This window comes from Stenella coeruleoalba (assembly GCF_951394435.1).
Source record: "Stenella coeruleoalba genome assembly, chromosome: 16".
Classification (NCBI taxonomy): domain Eukaryota; kingdom Metazoa; phylum Chordata; class Mammalia; order Artiodactyla; family Delphinidae; genus Stenella; species Stenella coeruleoalba.
Window position 1 is genome coordinate 42,886,947 of NC_137162.1, and position 23,230 is coordinate 42,910,176.

General features: G+C 34.1%; 1 long non-coding RNA gene and 1 pseudogene across 2 annotated transcripts in view; both read left to right on the plus strand.

The window, feature by feature from the left end:
- The window catches only part of LOC307175109, a 309,433-nt gene that overhangs the window by 247,020 nt on the left and 39,183 nt on the right, over positions 1-23,230 (plus strand). Inside the window, exon 4 of the long non-coding RNA XR_013824259.1 lies at positions 7,699-7,790. This is a non-coding gene — a long non-coding RNA (uncharacterized lncRNA). The remainder of the gene's footprint in view (positions 1-7,698; positions 7,791-23,230) is intronic.
- Positions 5,635-5,886, plus strand: LOC307175277 (small ribosomal subunit protein eS27-like; annotated as a pseudogene). The gene has a single exon. The product of its transcript is annotated as a small ribosomal subunit protein eS27-like (transcript).

Below are 23,230 nucleotides of genomic sequence, written 5' to 3' on the forward strand. Positions count from 1 at the left end.
GAGCTCACGCGCCACAACTACTGAAGCCCACACGCCCCAGGGCCTGCGTGCTGCAACTACTGAAGCCCGCACGCCTGGAGCCTGTGCTCCACAATAAGAGAAGCCACCACAATGAGAACCCCCCACATTGCAACGAAGAGTAGACCCTGCTTGGCACAACTAGAAAAAGCCTGCGCAGCAACTAAGACCCATGCAGCCAAAAAAAATGTCAACTAAATACAAAGAGACAGAAATTAGGGATAAGAAAGCTGGAAGACATATAGAAAACAAACAGCAAGATAGCAGAAGTAAGTCCTGTAAGAGGCTCACTTTAGATCCAAAGACATAGCTTGGATATGACACCAAAGACACAGGTAGGTAACAAAAGGACAAATAGACAAATTGATCTTTATGAAAATTTAAACTGGTGTACCAACAGAGTGAAAAGTCAGCCTACTGAATGGGAGAGACTATTTATAAATCGTATATATGGTAAGGGATTAATATCCAGGATATATAGAGAACTCCTAAAACTCAACAACAACAAAAACAACCTGATTCATAAATGGGCAAAAAAACTTGAATAGACATTTCTCCAAATAAGAGATATTAATAGCCAATAAACACATGAAAAGATGTTCAGCATCAATAATCATTAAGGAAGTGCAAATCAGAACCACAATGAAAAACCACTCACACTCATTAGGATGGCTGTTGCAAAGAATAAATAAAAACAAGTGTTGGTGAGGATGTGGAGGGATTGAGGCAATTGTGCACTGTTGGTGGGAATATAAAATGGTACAGGTGTTGTAAAATACAGTATGGCAGTTATTCAAAAAATTAAAAATAGAATTAAGATATGATCCAGCAATCTCACTTCTGGATGAGTACCCTAAAGGATTGAAAGCAGGGTCTTAAACATCAAACATGATCACTACATCAAGAGATATTTGTGTACCCACGTTCATAGCAGCATTCATAGCTAAAACATGGAAAGCAACCCAGTGTCCACTGACATGAATGAATAAGCAAAATGTGGTATAAACATACAATAGAATATAATTCAACCTTAAAAAGAAGGAAAGTCTGACATGCTACAATATGCTCAAACCTTGAGGACATCATGCTAAGGGAAATAAGCCAATCAAAAAGACAAAATCTGTATTATTCCACTTATATGAAGTACCAAGAGTAGTCAAAGTCATAGAGATAGAAAATGGAATGGTGGTTGGCAGGTCTTGGGGCAGAGTGAATGGGGAGTTATTGTTCCTGGGTACAGAGTTTCAGTTTTGCAAGATGAAGAGTTCTGCAGATGGATGGTGGTTTTAATTATTACAGCTTTTATTTTTACTTTTAATAATCCCAGCCATTTAACTTAATTAATCTCCATTTAACATAACTAAGTAGGCACAAAATTTAAAGAGTGATATGAACTTGCTTTTTGTAACTTTATTCATTTGTTTCTTTTTGTTTATTTTGGGAGCTAGATACCAAAGATTCTGGTTAATAGTTAAAGAAAAAAACTCTAAATTATCAGCCATACCTTCTTGAACAGAAATTCAGCATTTCAGAAACTCAGAATCCGAGAGGTGCTATCTGGTCATATCTGAGTGTAATTCATGATATAATTAGCATCAGAGTGTTCAAAAGAAATCCTTTTCAAAATAGTCATTAGCCAGGGCCCTCATAAATCACTTACTTCTAAGACAGTTTTAAATGAATCCAAACTTTTGAAAGGGTTTTAGATTTTAGATCTCTAGAAGTTAGATACCACAAATGGTATTAGAAATCTATGCCAGCATTTCTCACAAATTACCCTCCAATGACGTGAACTTTAATGTAATTGGGGATATGGCCCTATCATATTCCTCTCAGGGAAATTCAAGCCCCACTGTAAAAATATAACTCATTAGGAACCATAAGTATTTAACATTATCATTATCCTATGTTCATTTTGATCCCAGACACCAGTTCTGAATTCCAAAATGGTGCTTATCTCAATCTAATAACTGCTAAGGGGCACAAAGCCAGTGAGATGCCTCTATTTTCAAAGAGTAGTCTGACAAAATTACCTCTATTAGTAAAATTGATGTTGCTTATGCAGAATCCACAAATTATTACTTGATGAGGCTTAAAAGTTGATTTCACCATATTTGAGAGAAACAGGTTGAAAGCAGGAAGAACTTTTTTCCCATTTAATGAGTTTTAGATTTTTAAAAAAATACTTCTATTTTTAAATCTTTAGGAATAGAGTTCAGCCAATTAAATAAATATACTTATTGCATATTTGAAGAATTAGAACTGTCTAGTGATATTTACCAAGTAGACTGCTAAATATGTGGAACTCTCTATAATAAATGTAGTTCTTCTAGCCTGATACAACACAATAGTCTCAGATACATGCAATGAATATAGATTACTATCCTTTGAAAATTTATATTTCTTATTTTGAAAGCTTATTTTTAAAGAACCTATAAGAGAGCTTAGTTTAAATATTCTGTAAATGTTATTTTTTTTAAGTATTTATATGTTATTTTAATTAAATTTAATTTTAATATTTTATATATTTATTTTTAGTATTGATTTTATTTACAAACTTTTTTTAAGTTTATGCAATTGCAAACAACTATCCAGTCCCTGCCCTTAAGATGAACTCTAAGTACAATAGAATTGAAGAAACTAAGCTTAGAGGGTCAAGGGTGACTTCCTGGAATCGTTCATGTCAAAAACAAGGGAACAGCAAATGCGAAGTTCTGGAAGCCAGAGAATTGATACATAAACAAAGAAGAAAAACCTGGCAGCAGTTTAGTACTTCCAGGTACTGAAAAAAGAGGAGAAATTAATGAGGGTTTGCCTGTGATATCCACCCTATGTACCTAATATGTAACATGCAAGCAGAACAACATTGCAAAATCACCAAGAACACTCAGTGCAGAGCTTGTAGAAGGGCCTCAACATAAATTAGTTTTCACCTCTCACCAAATACAACAAAGATAGGTTAAAATAAAACTAACTGCATTTTTAATGGTGAGGAAGAAGGGAGGTGGCATTTAGTGGTGTGGTAGTGAGTAGGAAACATGGCATAGCATAATAATAATAATAATAATAATAATAATAATAATAATAGTTCATGCAGCTTACTATGTGCCTGGTACTGTTCTAAGGACTTTAAAAGAACCATTTAAAATTCATGAAAAAGCCCTATGAGGTAATGTTATCATTCTCAGTTTCCAGATGAAGAAACAGGTGAGAAATTTTAAATAACTTGCCTACGGTTGCATAGCTGAGCCAGAATTTGAAAGCTTAAATTTAAACAGCCCATTTTTTGCATCTGAACTCTACCATTCACCCACTGTGTGGTCCTGGGTAAGTAACTAACTTCACTAACATCTCTCACATTAAAAATGGGGACATAATGAGGCAATTGTGAATATTGAATTTTAAAAAATCATAAAGTTCATGAAATATTATATATCCCCAATAAAATGTTAGTTTTCCTTCCTCTTCCTACAGCCCTCATGGCTCTTATCCATTTATTCAATGGTCATGTACTGACTGCCTATGAAAATATAATACTTAGCCAAAGACTTGGAAAAACACCTCAGACTGTTAACAGTCATTATCACTGAGATGAAGAATGAAAGTAGGCTGGTGTGAGATTTAACTCCTGTATACCAGTGCCAAGCCCATTAATTGGGCCTTATCCCTTTGGGAAAAAGCAGGAAGTATTAGGGAAAGTTCCCAAAACCACCACCCAGTAAGAATGAGCTCTATCATCTCCAGGACCTGAAATTATCACCAAATAGAATAGATGAGGCAGTTTGCAGGTACCAAGCATCCAGTTTACCCTAGTTCCTTTAGGTGACCTAGCCAAGTCATACAACAGGTACCAAAGACATGCAACAGGTCTGAGGTACCTTAAAAATTCTCCATTCCTCAGGCTCAATAAACTGGCTTTTATTATAACCTAAAAGCCATCTTTGTACTTTACTTTTGTTCTTTTTCTCAAACCCTTACTGTACTCCCTCTAGATATTCCGCCCAGCTGGGGTCATTCTGACTTTGTCCTATTTACTGTTTATTTCCATTTCCTCTAGTATTTTTCATTTCAACTTCAATAATATGTGGTAAGGCTCTATAAAATTGATAAACAGGAGCATCTCAAAAATTTTAATAGTTTATAACCTGCTGTCATCTTGATGATCACAGCAATTTCAGTACACAACTTTAAATGCTACCTTTCATCCACCAGTCATTTCTCCACTATTTACAAAGCTACCAAACAGAATGTAATGTATATGAGAATATATATTTCACCACCTACCTTTGTTACATGTATTTTAACATGATACTCTGGTTTTTTTTTTTTCTTTTTTCTTTTTTTTTTTGCGTTACGCGGGCCTCTCACTGTTGTGGCCTCTCCCGTTGCGGAGCACAGGCTCCGGACGCACAGGCTCAGTGGCCATGGCTCACGGGCCCAGCCACTCCACGGCATGTGGGATCTTCCCAGACCGGGGCACGAACCCGTGTCCCCTGCATCGGCAGGCGGACTCTCAACCACTGCGCCACCAGGGAAGCCCTGATACTCTGTTTTTAATTCTGGATGTTATTTTTAAATTTTCTATTTCTTTTTTGTTGTTAAAGAAGAAAGTCCAAGAGAGAATTTTGATATGTACCCATTTGAAAACCATAGATTTATATAAAAAGCTTGACATAAATGAAGAAAGATGGGCAAAAGGAGTATGTAATTTAGGAGAGAGAAGGTAGTTCCCAAATTTTACACTCTTTGGAGGACTTCATATCAAACATCAAACAATCTCTCATTGGTTTATGGTTATTATGTATAAAGAATTCTGGTAAGCCTTTAACTTAAATATTCTCACCTAATCCTACATTATAATGTAAAAACTGTTATAACTTCAATTTTATAGATAGAAAAAAAAGGCAAAGATTAAGAAATGTTCCCAAGTCCACACAGCTAGTAAGTATTGGAATCATTGTAAATGCAGGTTTCTCTGACTCTAGGTACTGAACTTTCAAATATTCTGTAAAATCACCATATTTGACAACATGGCAAATGACAAAATAGTAATAATAATAATAATTTGGAGTGAGAAAATCTTTGTTTAAGTCTAAGATTTCACACTTATTAGCTGAATATTCATCGAGTCCAAGCAGAGTCTCAGGATACTTCCATCCTGTGGTCACACCAACACCTGGCTCTCAAGTTCACTCTAGTATTTGTTTCCATTCCACCCAGACAAATGAACATAGAATCATGGAAAGAAATTTTTAACTGTGTACATAACTCACTGACTAGAACTCAGTCACATGACCATTCCTAATTTCACTGGAGTCTTAAAAATGTAGTGGAGCTATGTTTCCAGGAAGAAAAGTTAGCAGGTTTGACATCAGCTAGTAGTCTCCTCCATAAAGTGTATATGTAAAGCCCCATTATTTGATTAATTAGTAGTAATTGCAACTGCTAATTTAAGCCTTTGATGCCCTTGAAAATTAATAAAATAAAAGTATACTTCAAAGGAAAAAAAATAAAGTAATATGTGTGATTCAGAATATTAACATTTGTGGAGCTAACCAACGTTGAAACAAAGAGGCATTTCAACCTTTCACTTGGTGATGACCTACCTAGGAGAACATGCCTCTTGAAAAGAATTTTCTTCATCCCTCTCCAGAAGAGAAGAGGAAACACAAGAAGAAGTACCTGGTGCAGAACCCCAATCCCTACTTCATGGATGTGAAATATCCAGGATGCTATAAAATCACCACCATCGTTAGCCATACACAAACAGTAGTTTTGTGTGTTGGCTGCTCTACTGTCCTCTGCTAGCCCACAGGAGGAAAAGCAAGGCTTACAGAAGGATGCTCCTTCCAAGGGAAGCAGCACTAAAAGCACTTTGAATCAAGATGAATGGGAAACCATCCCAATAAACACACTTTGGATTAAAAAATAAAACAGGCATTTCACTATACAAAAATGAAAAGTGAACTACCTTGAGTAGACAGCAACAAGGCAACTCTCCAAAGAAAAATGTCTTTATTTGACTAAGCTAAGGTTAAATAACCTTCACTAGAGAGAATCCCAAAGCAGGAGAGTGTGCTACATAAAAATGTTTGTTTGTTCTTTTCTTACACAATATCACTTTGCATTCCAAATACTCCAGCTAATCTCATTAAAGGTTGGTGAGGGGAAGGGAGTAAAGAGAGAATTTAATTCAGCATGTAATTATTGTTGAGCTGAAGACCATTTTTTTTTCAATAAATGAGTAAACTATGAATAACGTTTCACATACTAATTGAAAAACTTCAAGTGAATCAATATTAAAAAATACCCGATTGCTTGTATACCCATATGCCTACTGCAGACACAAATTGGATGAGCATTTTCTGACTTCCTGAGAAATTATCTATCTATATCAAAATATGTATCTATAGATTCATATCCATAAAATATGTGTGCATATCTACAAATTCTCAAAATATTCTGAAAATATTTATGAAACTCAATATGAACAAAAAAAGAATAACATTTAATAGATAAAAGACAAATATGGGCTGAATTAAGGTACCCTCAAAAGCCAGAATTAGATTTTACTCTAAAATCTAAACTAATAAAATGTGTATCGAAAATACAGGATTAGCCATAAATGAGAGTAAAACAAGATATTGTGAATAAGTGAGTAATGGACTAGTTTGGTAAAGTTCAGCACTTTAATTCCTATGATATAAGGATTCACTGCTTGCTATGCAGAAAACTGGTTTATGTTCTTCACGTGAGAAAAATTAAAATGGTAGAAAAGTGACCAATCATGAGAGTCGAGGTGGGGGGGTGGGAAGAGTGTGTTGATTCTGCTCATTTAACATGGTTCAAGGTTCAAAGTGGATGGAGTTCTGGCCAATCCAACATTAGCAATCTGATTGCACAGGTTAGGCTTTACCTGAAAGATATTTAAATCAGCTAATTGATTCCTTGTTCTCCACTTAAACTTCTTAAGAAGGTTTCTTCCAATGTATTTTCCCTACAGAAAGAGAATATGCTAGAGAAGCTGAATTAAACATTCTGATTCACTTGACAGATTAATTTCTCTGTGTAAATGAACAATGACATTTTCATTCATACATATCAGTGGTTTATACCCATCAGTTGCTGTGAATATGAGTCTGTGCACAGAGACAGCTTTCCTCTTAAATTGCAAACAAACTGATCCTGGGAGACTATTATCCATTCCTTGAACTGTGATGAATCCACCAAAGCAAATGCTACTGGGTTTCTGAGCAGCCAGTCCCTCTTCCCCATGTGACATAACCTTGTTCTGGTGTACTTGTTTCTTGGAAAAGTTTTAATTGCTAATTTTTGTTTTGCTAATAGTCTAATTTACTTTAACCTCAGCATTTAATTCTAGAATATTGTGAGATTGTTTAATTTATGGGTCATTAAGTTCTAGATGTTTTTTCCCTTTTTTTCTTGCTTCTTGTTTAAGGACACGAACATATAAAAGAAGATGAAGTACACATGAATGATTACTAAGTGAAATCTGTATATTTTTTATCTTACTGAAAGATTAAAGAAGTTGACTAATACTATTATATATGTACTTTAAGGGCTATTATTAATTTTCAATTATAGTAGTTTTATGTTTGCTCCCAATGTTATTTGCAATTTTTTGATCGTCAGAATTGTTAATTAGCATATGTTTTATAGCATCATGGATCCTGATTCCAGAAGTATCAGGAGCTCTTTCAAGAAATTAGATGATCCATCACCACTGCCTTCATCCAAACAGACTATTTAAGGTAAATCACCTTTTCCATTTATTAGCTGTGAAACTTCTGGTAATCATTTTAAGTTTTCTGTCTTCAGTATGAGTAAGCAAGGCATTTGTAGGACTAAATATAGTACATAAGGTAAAACTATGCCAAAATTTTTTTGAAAGTGATTTTTGTATACAAATGATAAATTTATTGCTAATGAGAGACATCAGATTTTTATAACCTTCCTAAACTACATAACTGTCATGAGGTGATTATAATTATATGCATAAACCATAATTATTCATTGTATGATGTTGAGTCAACAGCAAATTTTCACATGTTTATGAAACATATTAATATTATGTGTATATTATCAATCAAATCAGTCTTAAATTTTAACTACATCTTCAATTTTTCCAAGATTAAATAAAAACTGTTTACAGGATAAATGTGACATGAAAATTTTGCTTTTTATATTCTCATGCTAAAACTTAAAATAATGTTAGCTCTTTAACACATTTCCAGAATGGCATTAACCTGATATTTTTCAAGATTAAATTTTATTAAAGAAACTTATGCATGTCCTAGTTTAGGATAAGCTTAAATGCTAAAATAAATCTCCCTAAGTTTAATGTTCTAAAAATAATTTAAGTTACTATCCTAGAGAACTACTAATAATTTTATGGTATTCATAAAAAAGAAAATACACTCTAAATAAGTACAAAAAATGCCTGGAATTATAGACCTAGTGCAAAATTCTTAACTTCAACTAATTATATTTTACTCTTAAAACTCAATAATACTCCATACAGGCTGACGTCATTGATTTTCTGAGTTTACTTGCATAATATTTAGTTCTAAACTTAATTGTTAGACTTCATAAAATACAAGAAAATGGGCATTATAGATGAAACATATTTTTAAAAGATAGAGCTTATAAATTCATAAAATCTCAAGGATAGGAGAAACATTATCACATTTTATATAGCATTTTTCAAAAGTTGAGCATAAAAGCTACAACACAAAAGTCCCCAAAGAGAAAATCATACAGGTCATAGTAGCAAATAACAAATGAATAAATCTAGAAATTTATAGCAAATAGTTAAGGGAAAAAATCACTTTAACGTCTGAAAATATATTCCCAGGTAAACATTTTGTCAAAAATTGTTTTGCAAAGCTACAAGCCTCATATTTACACAATTACAAACTGTGAAAATCTTTTGTCAAGACTTATGACAAAAGCTACTAGAGCTGTAATTAAAGATAAAGCCTTAAATGCCAACTTTATTAAAAAAGAACATTTTAACAAAAAAATAGGCATTTGAACTCAGATAATTAAAACATGATGAATCCTAAGAAAAGTATGAGAAAGGAAATATAGTAATAAAGGAAAAAGTAGGAATAATTGAAAATTTAAAATAGCAAAACATTTACATTTTCTGAATAAAAAGTAAAGTGTGCATTCCTATATTTATCTGTTTTGTACATGTATTTCTTCTGCCTGGGACTTATTCCTTTATCTTACCTCTGGAAACTTTGTACTCCTTTTCTATGAATCAACTGAATTACCATCTTCATTCCGAGAACTCCCTGATTCTTCGCTCATATACCTTGCATGTTCCTCATTAGAGGTATTGAAACATTGAATCTTTTGAATAAATGATTTTCTGTATGATATCACCACACATTTCAAAGGAAAAATGTAGGATGTAACATATTAAGCAAGCAGTTGATTTTGTTGAAAAAATTACACATGTGTTAGTTTGAATTGGAATTTTAAAAATTGTGTTTAGTGACTGGCTATTGCTGATATATAGAAATACTATACCAAATTATTTGCTTTAATATTAACTGGCTTCTGAATTTTATTGGATTTTCTAGTTATACAGTTATATTCAAAAAGAAATCTCATTCTGCATATTCTAATTTCTTCATCTTTATATAAAAACGTCTTGATTATTAAGACAAATCAAAGGAAAATATTTGGATATAATCAATAATTAAGAGCATGCACACTGGTGTAATTTTGCCCAGATGTGAAACCTGGGTCTGCAACCTATCTACCACGTGACCTTGGGAAAGTTACTTATCTCCTTTTTGCCTCAGTTTCTTCCCAGTAACTATCTTTTAAGGTGGGTTTGAGGTTTAAATGAATTAAAACTTGTTATATGCTTAGAATAGTGTCTGGTATTGTTTAACCTTTAAGGCAAATGTCTAAAAGACATAGGATAAAAAACATTTCAAGTATTTTTAAGAATTTTATGTGTTTATTTAAACTATACTCAATAAATACTGTTTAATTAACATTTCCACCACTTTTATTTGTGCAAACTTTACTTTCTCTGTTACATTCTATCTGCAGGACTTTAGGCAGCTTTACTTAACATGTGTACACTTCAGGATCTTTATCTGTAAAATGTGGATTTTAATAGTACCATCCATATAGATTTGTGTATAAAAAATAGGATAATGGTAAAATAAGAAAGATTTTAGAACATTTTAAGCTTTCACCAAATGCTAAGTAATGTTATTGACATAAGTGAGGCATTGAATATATTATAAAGGTATTTCATATTGAAAACATAGATTAACCATTAATTTGTGTTGGGGCAACTGACCATTCATTACAGCTAAATAAAAAAGTTCCTTTTCTATATTACACATTACACAAAAACAATTTTATATGTAAAATAGAAATCATTACAGTACTAGAAAAAATATAGGTGGGTATTAGTATAATTTCATAAAGAAAATTTTCAAAGAAAATTTGAAAATTAGTATAATTTTTCAAAGAAAAAAAGTCTATTTCATCCTAGTGATATAATCAAAACTTATATAACATCAGAGTAGAAATTATGTTATTAGAGAAAACTTGCTGAATTTTCTTGAATACAGACTCTGCAGAAAATTATGGGAAAGAAGCAACATATTCTGTGCTCTCAAGGGCTATGAAATCTGGTCAGATATCCTTGAATAAAATAACTTGTGAAACGTATGAAGCAGAACATAAGATGCATGGTAAATCACACATGATCTGTAATCCAAGTCAAATTATAGCCAACCTTGAGGACAATTATATAAAATGCAACTGTGCTATTTTTCAGAATGTTATCAATCCTTGTCACATTTTTATAGGCTCCAGCTCAGATTTTGTTTTTAATATGGAAAGTTAAAATTCTAGTGTCTTTCCAGAAAAGAAGAAATCATTCATTCTCAATGAATTATATCATATTTCATGGAAAATTTAGCCAAATTTAATCTATATTGCTTCTTAATTTTTATTTTTAAGAAACACAGACATTAAAATGCTCTCTCTGGGTTTTCTTTGTGAGTATCTGGAAAATACAAAGTATCATCATAGCCCTATGTGTCACTGTTTTTCTTTTCAATTCTATAAGCAGACACTGTATTTAATTTGGGGAGTATGCTTTGCTTTAGTAAATTGGATGAAAAATAGATTTTCTAAAAAATTAAGCCTGATTTATCCCTCATTAACTTCTCAAATTATTGAAAATCTCAATAGTGTGATCTGGGAATATTTTCCTAAGGAATAGCTAAATTTTATAAACATTACACTATCTGTTCATTCTGACAAAACTAATATTTCTATTTAGGCAACACACTTTGGGTTTTATCTATTTATTTTCAGTCTAATTAATTTGAGAATCTAGAGTTTCATCCGGAGACACAAAGGAGGCTCCATGGTGCTCATTTGAGATATTGCAAAATTCTGATGCTTCTAAAAATCAGTTAAATTGGCTCTATAATCATTCCTTTTGGTCTTGCTGTTGAAGGTGTAGTTTAGTTGTTTCTCTGATTGCTATACAGAGCTTTATGTTCCTAGAGGACAGGAAGATATAGAACTTACTTCTTTTCAATCATAGTCACCATGTTCTAGCCACACTTGCCTTCCTCTTGCTCTGAATCATCAACCTCATGCTGGCCATGATATCTTTGCACCTGCTGGGTTTTGGTTTTGTTTTGTTTTTTGTCTGAAAAATTTTACCCAGAGTCTTCCTGTATCTGAGTCTTCTGTATTGTTCATGTGTTAGAATATTTATATTACTTACTCTAGTTAGCTTTCCCAGATTATTCCATCTAAAACAGCAGAAACCACACCCCTTCCAACACACACACACACACACACACACACAAACACCTGGCCAGTCACTACCACAGAACCTCATTTCCTTTTCTTTATTATTCTGTGTCATGATTGTGTTCGGTTATTTATTTGTCTTATATGTCTCCCCTACTATAATATAAGATCCATGAGAGCAGGGACAGAGGTTCTTTCTTGTACCTCCAGCTTGGAGGACAGGGTCTAATCTACTGAGTGGCCCTCGAGGGTAAGATAATAGAAAGAAATAAGAGAGGAAAGAAGGAAGGAAGAGCAAAGGAGCGAGAATGGAAGATAAAGACAGAAGACAAATAGCAGTCCAAGTTATAGGCATGTTAAAGGAGCCACTTGGCCTCTCAAATTCCATTATTACTCTATCAACTCTCATAGTATAAACACCCACTTGAGATTTAAATTCAAGGGTGCTTCACTTGGGAAAGACTACTGTGCTGTGCAAAGTCAAGATCAACATGTCAGTGCTGCTATTTTCTTTTATCTAGAGTTCACATCATGCTTATAATTTTATGTTTTAGTTTCCCTCAGTCTATTTAAAAACTACTTGAGATTATACCAATGTTTTCTCAGTCCTCTTTCTTATCAATTTCTTTCTCTTTTTTAAACTCTATTTCCTTTCCCTATGATGGATGACCCTGAATGACATAAGATTCAATGCAGCAAACTCTAGTAAATATTTTTCTACAATTTGGAATAAAACAATTAATTTCCTAAATAAATTTTAATATATTTACTCATATTTTGGAATTTTGGAACCAGAGTTTCTTTATTTAAACTTTACACACATTTTTAATAATTTGAGAGAGAAACCTTTCACAGTATTTTCACCATGCTTCAGTCTACTTTTGACCAGGTTGTCCTGTTCCTCATGAGTCCTTTGAATTGGTTATAATTGCATAGATTGAATTTAGGGTTACTGACATCCATAATAGAGGAAAAAAAGTAAGTGACATATATACCTAATAGTAGTGCTAATACTGATGTAAGTATTAAATAAAGTATGGTGCATCTTTTAAATAAACTATTTTTCAAAATTATACATGATAATTGAAAAGAATATATACAATATAAAATTATATCACAGTGAAAATGTAAGACAAAAATTAGATCCACATTATTAAAAAATTATATAAAATAAAATGTGATTCAATGGGTGAGAACTAGAACAATCAAAAAAAAAGGAAAGAAGTTTTGGAGTAAAGAAAATACAAAACCATTGCTTTCTTTAATTTTAATTTTCCCATAATTTATAGTTAGTAATGTAGGAAGAGGAGGAGGAAGATGGGGAGGATATAATTATATTGCCAAAAAGAAAGTAAAGGCACATTAAAATAATTTTGTTACATATGTATCCCTTTTCATTCATGAACAAATCAATGAACATCTACGGTCCCAGGTGTTGTGAAGACAATTTGTTAGGTGTGAACAAGGTTTCTGATCTTCAGGAACCTATAATCTGTGGAGGAGTTTAAAACATATGCATGAATTAATCCATTACCAGGCAGCATACAGTAGTTACTATATGTGAATTGCAAAACAGAATTGTTTTGAGAATCTAAGGTGAGTGACAGAAGGCTTCAGACTCGAGGAAGAAAGAAATATTTTTGTTTTTTATTTTCTTTCAGAGGTGAACCTTCAAATTGGTTCATTAGCAATGAAAATACTCTCACCATGTAATGATGGGAAATTTCCAACTGAGTAAGGGGCAATTTTATCCTGATTTCAGTAACTTTTCATTGATAATTTGCCATAAGCAACTGATTAGATTTAAAACTTTTTTTTTTCCCTATCAGAGGGCATATTTGTAGTCTGTATATAAAACTCTTTTCTATCAAGAATATATACAAATTTTGGCTACACTAATAAGTTGTAGCAGCTTTTCTTGAAGTTTACACCATGGAATGTGGTCCCATGTGGTACCCCAGGAAACAATTTTGGGAAACACTATGTATATATACCCCTCTCCTGCCAGAGATTCACCATGCCCTTTGCAAATTAAATGTCCTGAGGTCTGCTTAATAATATCAGTTATACTGAACTTTAACCAGTATCCTCAATCTTATTTCACCACAAAATCCTTTGGATTAATAGGTATCATGTGTTAATGTCCCAAGTCTCATGTTTGAGCAGCAATATAGTGTAGCTGTTAAAATCAGAAGCACTGGCTAGAGATTGTGATCTTTGGAGAGTTGTTCCACAGAATTAGGATGATAATAGGATGGTAAATAGATTTTCTTTTTGAGTGTGAGTGAGGAATAATCAAGATTATAAACTTTGATCAAGTCCTGATACTTGCTAAGTGATATAAAAGTGTTATCACTATTAGAGCAGCCTTCTCTGTATCCATAGTGCTGATATTCCATCATGGCTGCACCAACTTACATTCCCAACAACAGAGTAAGAGGGTTCCCTTTTCTCCACACCCTCTCCAGCATTTATTTGTAGACTTTTTAATGATGGCCATTCTGACTAGTGTGAGGTGGTACCTCATTGTAGTTTTAATTTGCATTTCTCTAATAATTAGTGATGTTGAGCATCTTTTCATGTGCCTTCTGGCCATCTGTATGTCTTCTTTGGAGGAGAGGAGGGAGAGGGATGGACTGGGAGTTTGGGGCTAATAGATGCAAACTATTACATTAAGAATGGATAAACAACAAAGTCCTAACTGTATAGCACAGGGAACAATATCCAGTATCCTGAGATAAACCTTAATGGAAAAGAATATTAAAAAAGAATGTATATATGTGTGTGTGTGTGTGTGTGTGTGTGTGTGTGTGTGTGTGTGTGTATAACTGAGTCACTTTGCTGTACAGCAGAAATTAGCACAACATTGTAAATCAACTATACTTAAATAAAAAAAAAAAAAAATGGGGGCTTCCCTGGTGGCGCAGTGGTTGAGAGTCCACTTGCCGATGCAGGGGACACGGGTTCGTGCCCTAGTCCGGGAAGATCCCACATGCCGCAGAGCGGCTGGGCCCGTGAGCCATGGCCGCTGAGCCTGCACTTCCGGAGCCTGTGCTCCGCAATGGGAGAGGCCACAACAGTAAGAGGCCCGCGTACCACAAAAAAAAAAAAAAAAAAAAAAAAAAAGGATTTCTGCCATTTCCTCTCGTGGGCATACCTCTAGTAGTCTAGCGGCTTTGGGACTTGGAACTTTGCCTTTCCCTTGCCATTTTTTCCCTGAAGGACTGTAAGATCTTAATGCAGTATTTCTAATCATGGACCTCCCGTTTTATGTACTTCACCTATGTGCTGTTATATCCTTAATTTAACATTCAATAGGATAATGTATGTCCCTGATCTTCATCATTTATTCTGCCCTGTCACTGGCTTGTCATGACACGCTCGCAGTGGTGAGAGTAGTTCACCAAGTAAAAGATTCCGCCATACCACAGACATAGTCTTGAAGCATGAGTGTGTTGGAAAATATGCCCAGGGAAATCTGATACAGCTCGTAATGTAATCTTTGAGAACCCCTATTGTATAGACTGAGTCTAACAAATACTATGTGATTATTAAACATAAATTGGTGGTTAAATACATATCATAGACATTTTGGGACAATTTGTATAGTATGTAGTGCCTTGATTTTTTATCTGTCTCAATTAATTTGACCTGATGTAATAGAGTTTTTGCCTTTTTAGAGGTCAGGAATGGGCAGATTGGGATATAGCCTTCAAAAGTTCATGTAATTGGTCTAAATATTATTTCCAATTTTATGGCCAGAGCACTTCGTAATATCTCACTGGACTTCAGTTTAATCATCCGTAAAATAGGGATAGTGATACTTTATCCTATATCATAGAGTTACTATAAAGATCATATGGGGGATAAGAATGCAAAGTAACCTGAAAATGTTCTACATATGTAAAGTGGAATTCCTTTACTATAATCATTATCATTTTTGCTAAAAATAGTAACATTTAAGTTTTAAAGTTTACTGTTTGAGTAATATCTCTGCTGGCACAAACCAAGTGAACTAAAAAGGCCAAGAGACCAGGAGTCACCGCTCTTTCAAATTATTTATCAATAGTCATTAAATTGATAATGGTCCAAATAATCTGATAAAAATATTTAGTGGTGCTTTATTTATGACCATAGAACAAATAACCAAGCTATCCAAATTTATTTTCACTATCTTATCTAGACTATTGCCACCAAATCACTTGTGTGATGCGCATATCAATCATTACTCCGGCCACTCTTACAAATATGGCTGGAACTCAATGATTTAGGCTCTCTGTTCATTTCCAAGATAACATTAATGTTTTGACAGAGTTTTGTCCCTTGGGTTAGTTTTTCCAATACAGCAGAGAATTGCCAAAACAACTCTTGGAAGAACAAACAGTATTTCTGTGATTTTTCAGTCGGCTAACTCCTGACAGTCTCTTAGAAGGATGAAAAAAGTCAGCTTTTGGAGATCTGCAATATAAACTGAAGCATATCATTTCCCCAAGAGATAAGAAACCTTACACGGCTGAAATGGAATCAAGTCACTGGCAATATCAGCAAGAAGCACACTGTAACTCTTTTGTTGTAATTTTGCATGACAACCTCTAAGGACATTCAGTTTATATCATATTTCAAGACTGAAAATAATTTGTTAAACTTTAATCAAAAAAGTTGTATAGTTTTTCATCTACCCAGTGCCTTATTCCACCCAAAAGAAAAAAGTCATTGCTTGCAGCTTTGTTTGAAAATCAAATTACTCATTCTGAAATAATATTGAAATTTATAGCATAATAAGAGTAGTCCCTGTAGAATTATTCTCATCATATACAGACAAAGCAAAGTTACTGGTGACACTGGAAATAAGTAATTCACTAGCAAGTTACAGTATCTTTTTCCTAATTTAGTTGTTGATCTCCTGTCTAAAAGAGATGGTACATATTGTTAGGCAAAAGTCATCCTCAAAAGTCATCATAAAAAAGTTCATTATCATGAAAACGTTGATACTAAGAGCAAGTGTAAACAGAGTTAAAGTTTACAAGTCACTAGCAATATAGCTAGTACATGATAATTTACTTTATTAGTGCAGTAGCTACCAGGTTATGGTAATTTGTCTGTCTTTTAAAAAAATATATGTATATAATCTGCATGGTTTTTTATTTGATTAATACCATAAATGTTATTTTATGTAAACAAATACACCCCCAAACATCATTAAATGGTTATATAGTGTGCCCTCATTTAAAAAAAAAATTTTATTGAAATATAGTTGATTTACAATATTGTGTTAGTTTCAGGTGTATAGCAAAGTGATTTAGTTGCATATATGTATGTATATATATATTCTTTTTAAGATTCTTTTCCATTATAGGTTATTACAAGATATTGAGTATAATTCCCTGTGCTATACAGTAGGTTACTGTTGGTAATATATTTCATATATAGTAGTGTATATATTTTATTTTTTAATTTTATTTATTTATTTATTTTAACATCTTTATTGTAGTATAATTGCTTTACAATGGTGTGTTAGTTTCTGCTTTATAACAAAATGAATCAGCTATACATATGCATATATCCCCATATCTCTTCCCTCTTGTGTATCCCTCCTGCCCTACCTATCCCACCCTCTCTATCCCACCCCATTAGGTGGACACAAAGCACCAAGCTGATCTCCCTGTGCTATGCGGCTGCTTCCCACTAGCTATCTATTTTACATTTGGTAGTATAGATAAGTCCATGCCACTCTCTCACTTCGTCCCAGCTTACCCTTCCCCCTCCCTGTGTCCTCAAGTCCATTATCTATGTCTGCATCTTTATTTCTGTCCTGCACCTAGCTGCACTTAGGTTCTTCAGAACCATTTTTTTTTTTTTTTAGATTCCATATATATGTTAGCACACGGTATTTGTTTTTCTCTTTCTGACTTACTTCATTCGTGTGACAGACTCCACCTCACTACAAATAACTCAATTTCATTTCTTTTTATGGCTGAGTAATATTCCATTGTATATATGTGCCACATCTTCTTTATCCATTCATCTGTCAGTGGATACTTAGATTGCTTCCATGTCGTGGCTATTGTAAATAGAGCTGCAATGAACATTGTGGTACATGACTCTTTTTGAATTATGGTTTTCTCAGGGTATATGCCCAGTAGTGGGATTGCTGGGTTGTATGGTAGTTCTATTTGCAGTTTTTTAAGGAACCTCCATACTGTTCTCCATAGTGGCTGTATCAATTTATTCTCACCAACAGTGCAAGAGGGTTCCCTTTTCTCCACACCTTCTCCAGCATTTATTGTTTGTAAATTTTTTGATGATGGTCTTTCTGACTGGTGTGAGGTGATACCTCATTGTAGTTTCTTTTTTTTTTATTTTTTTTATTTTTTTTAACATCTTTATTGGAGTATAATTGCTTTACAATGGTATGTTAGTTTCAGCTTCACAACAAAATGAATCAGTTATATATATACATATGTTCCCATATCTCTTCCCGCTTGCGTCTCCCTCCCTCCCAGCCTCCCTATCCCACCCCTCCAGGCGGTCACAAAGCACCGAGCTGATCTCCCTGTGCTATGCGGCTGCTTCCCACTAGCTATCTACCTTACGTTTGGTAGTGTATATATGTCCATGCCTCTTTATCGCTTTGTCACCGTTTACCCTTCCCCCTCCCCATAGCCTCAAGTCCATTCTCTAGTAAGTCTGTGTCTTTATTCCTGTTTCACCCCTAGGTTTTTCATGACATTTTTTTTTCTTAGATTCCATATATATGTGTTAGCATACGGTATTTGTCTCTCTCTTTCTGACTTACTTCACTCTGTATGACAAACTCTAGGTCTATCCACCTCATTACAAATAGCTCAATTTCGTCTCTTTTTATGGCTGAGTAATATTCCATTGTATATATGTGCCACATCTTCTTTATCCATTCATCCGATGATGGACACTTAGGTTGTTTCCATCTCTGGGCTATTGTAAATAGAGCTGCAATGAACATTTTGGTACATGACTCTTTTTGAATTATGGTTTTCTCAGGGTATATGCCCAGTAGTGGGATTGCTGGGTCATATGGTAGTTCTATTTGTAGCTTTTTAAGGAACCTCCATACTGTTCTCCACAGTGGCTGTATCAATTTACATTCCCACCAACAGTGTAAGAGGGTTCCCTTTTCTCCACACCCTCTCCAGCATTTATTGTTTATAGATTTTTTGATGATGGCCATTCTGACTGGTGTGAGATGATATCTCATTGTAGTTTTGATTTGCATTTCTCTCATGATTAGTGATGTTGAGCATTCTTTCATGTGTTTGTTGGCACTCTGTATATCTTCTTTGGAGAAATGTCTATGTAGGTCTTCTGCCCATTTTTGGATTGGGTTGTTTGTTTTTTTGTTATTAAGCTGCATGAGCTGCTTATAAATTTTGGAGATCAATCCTTTGTCAGTTGCTTCATTTGCAAATATTTTCTCCCATTCTGAGGGTTGTCTTTTGGTCTTCTTTATGGTTTCCTTTGCTGCGCAAAAGCTTTTAAGTTTCATTAGGTCCCATTTGTTTACTCTTGTTTTTATTTCCATTTCTCTAGGAGGTGGGTCAAAAAGGACCTTGCTGTGATTTATGTCATAGAGTGTTCTGCCTATGTTTTCCTCTAAGAGTTTGATAGTTTCTGGCCTTACATTTAGGTCCTTAATCCATTTTGAGCTTATTTTTGTGTATGGTGTTAGGGAGTGATCTAATTTCATACTTTTACATGTAGCTGTCCAGTTTTCCCAGCACCACTTATTGAATAGGCTGTCCTTTCTCCACTGTACATTTCTGCCTCCTTTGTCAAAGATAAGGTGACCATATGTGCGTGGGTTTATCTCTGGGCTTTCTATCCTGTTCCATTGATCTATCTTGGAGAAAAACCATATGATCATCTCAATAGATGCAGAGAAAGCTTTTGACAAAATTCAACACCCATTTATGATAAAAACCCTGCAGAAAGTAGGCATAGAGGGAACTTTCCTCAACATAATAAAGGCCATATATGACAAGCCCACAGCAAACATCATCCTCAATGGTGAAAAACTGAAGGCATTTCCACTAAGATCAGGAACAAGACAAGGTTGCCCACTCTCACCACTCTTATTCAACATAGTTTTGGAAGTTTTAGCCACAGCAATCAGAGAAGAAAAGGAAATAAAAGGAATCCAAATCAGAAAAGAAGAGGTAAAGCTGTCACTGTTTGCAGATGACATGATCCTATACATAGAGAACCCTAAAGATGCTACCAGAAAACTACTAGAGCTAATCAATGAATTTGGTAAAGTAGCAGGATACAAAATTAATGCACAGAAATCTCTGGCATTCCTATATACTAATGATGAAAAATCTGAAAGTGAAATCAAGAAAACACTCCCATTTACCATTGCAACAAAAAGAATAAAATATCTAGGAATAAACCTACCTAAGGAGACAAAAGATCTGTATGCAGAAAATTATAAGACACTGATGAAAGAAATTAAAGATGACACAAATAGATGGAGAGATATACCATGTTCTTGGATTGGAAGAATCAACATTGTGAAAATGACTCTACTACCGAAAGCAATCTATAGATTCAATGCAATCCCTATCAAACTACCACTGGCATTTTTCACAGAACTAGAACAAAAAATTTTGCAATTTGTATGGAAACACAAAAGACCCCGAATAGCCAAAGCAATCTTGAGAACGAAAGAAGGAACTGGAGGAATCAGGCTCCCAGACTTCAGACTATACTACAAAGCTACAGTTATCAAGACGGTATGGTACTGGCACAAAAACAGAAAGATAGATCATTGTAGTTTTGATTTGCATTTCTCTAATGATTAGTGATGTTGAGCATTCTTTCATGTGTTTGTTGGCAATCTGTATATTTTCTTTGGAGAAATGTCTGTTTAGGTCTTCTGCCCATTTTTGGATTGGGTTGTTTGTTTTTTTGATATTGAGTTGTATGAGCTGCTTATAAATTTTGGAGGTTAATCCTTTGTCAGTTTTTTCATTTGCAAATATTTTCTCCCATTCTTTTTAATGGCTGAGTACTATTCCATTGTATATATGTGCCACATCTTCTTTATCCATTCATCTGTCAATGGACACTTGACAGAAGGTTGAAAAGATGAAAAAAGATGAAAAGAAGGTTGTCTTTTCATCTTATTTATGGTTTCCTTTCCTGTGCAAAAGATTTTAAGTTTCATTAGGTCCCATTCGTTTATTTTTATTTCCATTTGTCTAGGAGGTGGGTCAAAAAGGATCTTGCTGTAATTTATGTCATAGAGTGTTCTGCCTATGTTTTCCTCTAAGAGTTTTATAGTGTATGGCCTTACATTTAGGTCTTTAATCCATTTTGAGTTTATTTTTGTGTATGGTGTTAGGGAGTGTTCTAATTTCATTCTCATACATGTAGCTGTCCAGTTTTCCCAGCACCATTTATTAGTGTATATATTTTAATCCCAAATTCCTAATTTATTCCCCCCTTTCCCCTTTGGTAACCATAGGTTTGTTTTCTATGTCTGTGAGTCTGTTTCCATTTTGTAAATAATATTTACAAAACGGAAATAGTCTGTTGTTTTTAAATAAAGAAAACACAGGGCAACACAATACTTGATTGCAGCACCAAAACTGAATTTCAGAGCACACCTGACTTCCCAATTATTCTATATTATCAGTATATACTATTTTTATAACAATATAAATACAATAAATATTATAATTAAAAACCATGTCTCTTTGTAAATAACTTCATTATTTTAATACTCTGAGGATTTTCTTCTAGTCGTAGTTTAGTCAGTGAATAGTTTGCATCTCAATAAATATGTATTCCTCTTGGTCAAAAATCCCATAAATTAATGTACAACGGTCAAAGGGAAACATTTGTCTATTCCAACAATGTATCTTTAGGGAAGAGCTGACTCATATTTATACCTTGCCTTTAAATATAGTTGTCCTTCTATATAGTATGGAAGATATATCCATACAGGGAGCAATATGCATTCTGGTTAGCATAAGCAGAAAGGGGATTAATTCAAGGTTCTAAATGGATTATAGAATTACTGGGAGGACTGAAGTAATAGACTCTAGGCTGAGCTTCCTAAATGGACTAACAAAGCCATGCCGCACGACCAGCCACTAAAGAAACTGCTGTGCCCTATTGAATTAAGATGCCCCCATCACAGCTGCTGAGTGCAAAATATAGACCTCTATTGTGAGCAGGAAATCATCACTAGCTAAATTGGGAATCATACCTAAGGAAGGAGGCATGCGCTATGAATGATACTTTGTTTGGCAACATCCTTTCTGTGAAAAAATAGCTCTGCACAACAAAAATTATGTATTTGATTCTGCCATTTTACAAGAGCACCATATTCTGACACGGAGCAGTATCAGTAAGAATAACACCACAATATTTTTGTGGTTGTAACTTTGTGTGACAATCTCTAAGGACATTCATATTGCATCATATTTCAATATTCAATAGTTCATTAATCTTCAATCAAGAAAACTGGAATGGTCTCTCAACCTAATGTCTTTTTCCATTAAAAAGAAAAAAGCTTTGCTTGAAAGTTTGTTTTATTTGGAAATCAAATTACTCATTCTAACATAATATCTAAATCTATAGCATATTAAAAGTATTCTAGATGTAAAAAAAATGTTCTTCCTTAATATTAGTCACAAGTCACATCCCTATGATAACAATTTTTGTGTGTTAGTTAGATTCCTTGTGGTTGCATGGAATAAGTATAATCTTTCTTCCACAAAGCAGCTTTCCTAATATTTGAAAATATGTCCTATGTTTTCTATAATATTTCTATCAAGTCTGTTTTACTTCTTTCTTCTACATAAAATAATTTTTAGATTTTCTTCATTTCTGATCACCTTTTTCCAAGCTTGCTGTAATTTTTAGTAGTTGTCTTAAAAAGGAGCCATTTGGTATGGAATACAATTATTAGAAGTAAGAAAAATACAGTGGGGGCATTACATTTTTTTCATTCTAATCCTCTATGCTTGTTAACGAAATGCCCATAATCATCCTGGCACTACTTGTATAATCTCATGAATGTCTTTATATCCATTCTTAAAGTATTTTTCCTTTTATTTTATTTATTTTTTGTTTGTTTGTTTTTGTTTTTGTTTTTGTGGTACGCGGGCCTCTCACTGTTGTGGCCTCTCCCGTTGCGGAGCACAGGCTCTGGTCGCGCAGGCTCAGCGGCCATGGGTCACGGGCCCAGCCGCTCCGCGGCATGTGGGATCTTCCCGGACCGGGGCACGAACCCGTGTCCCCTGCATCGGCAGATGGACTCTCAACCACTGCGCCATCAGGGAAGCCCTTTCCTTTTATTTTAAACTAAAACAAAATAATTTGTGAAGTTTCCTTAAAT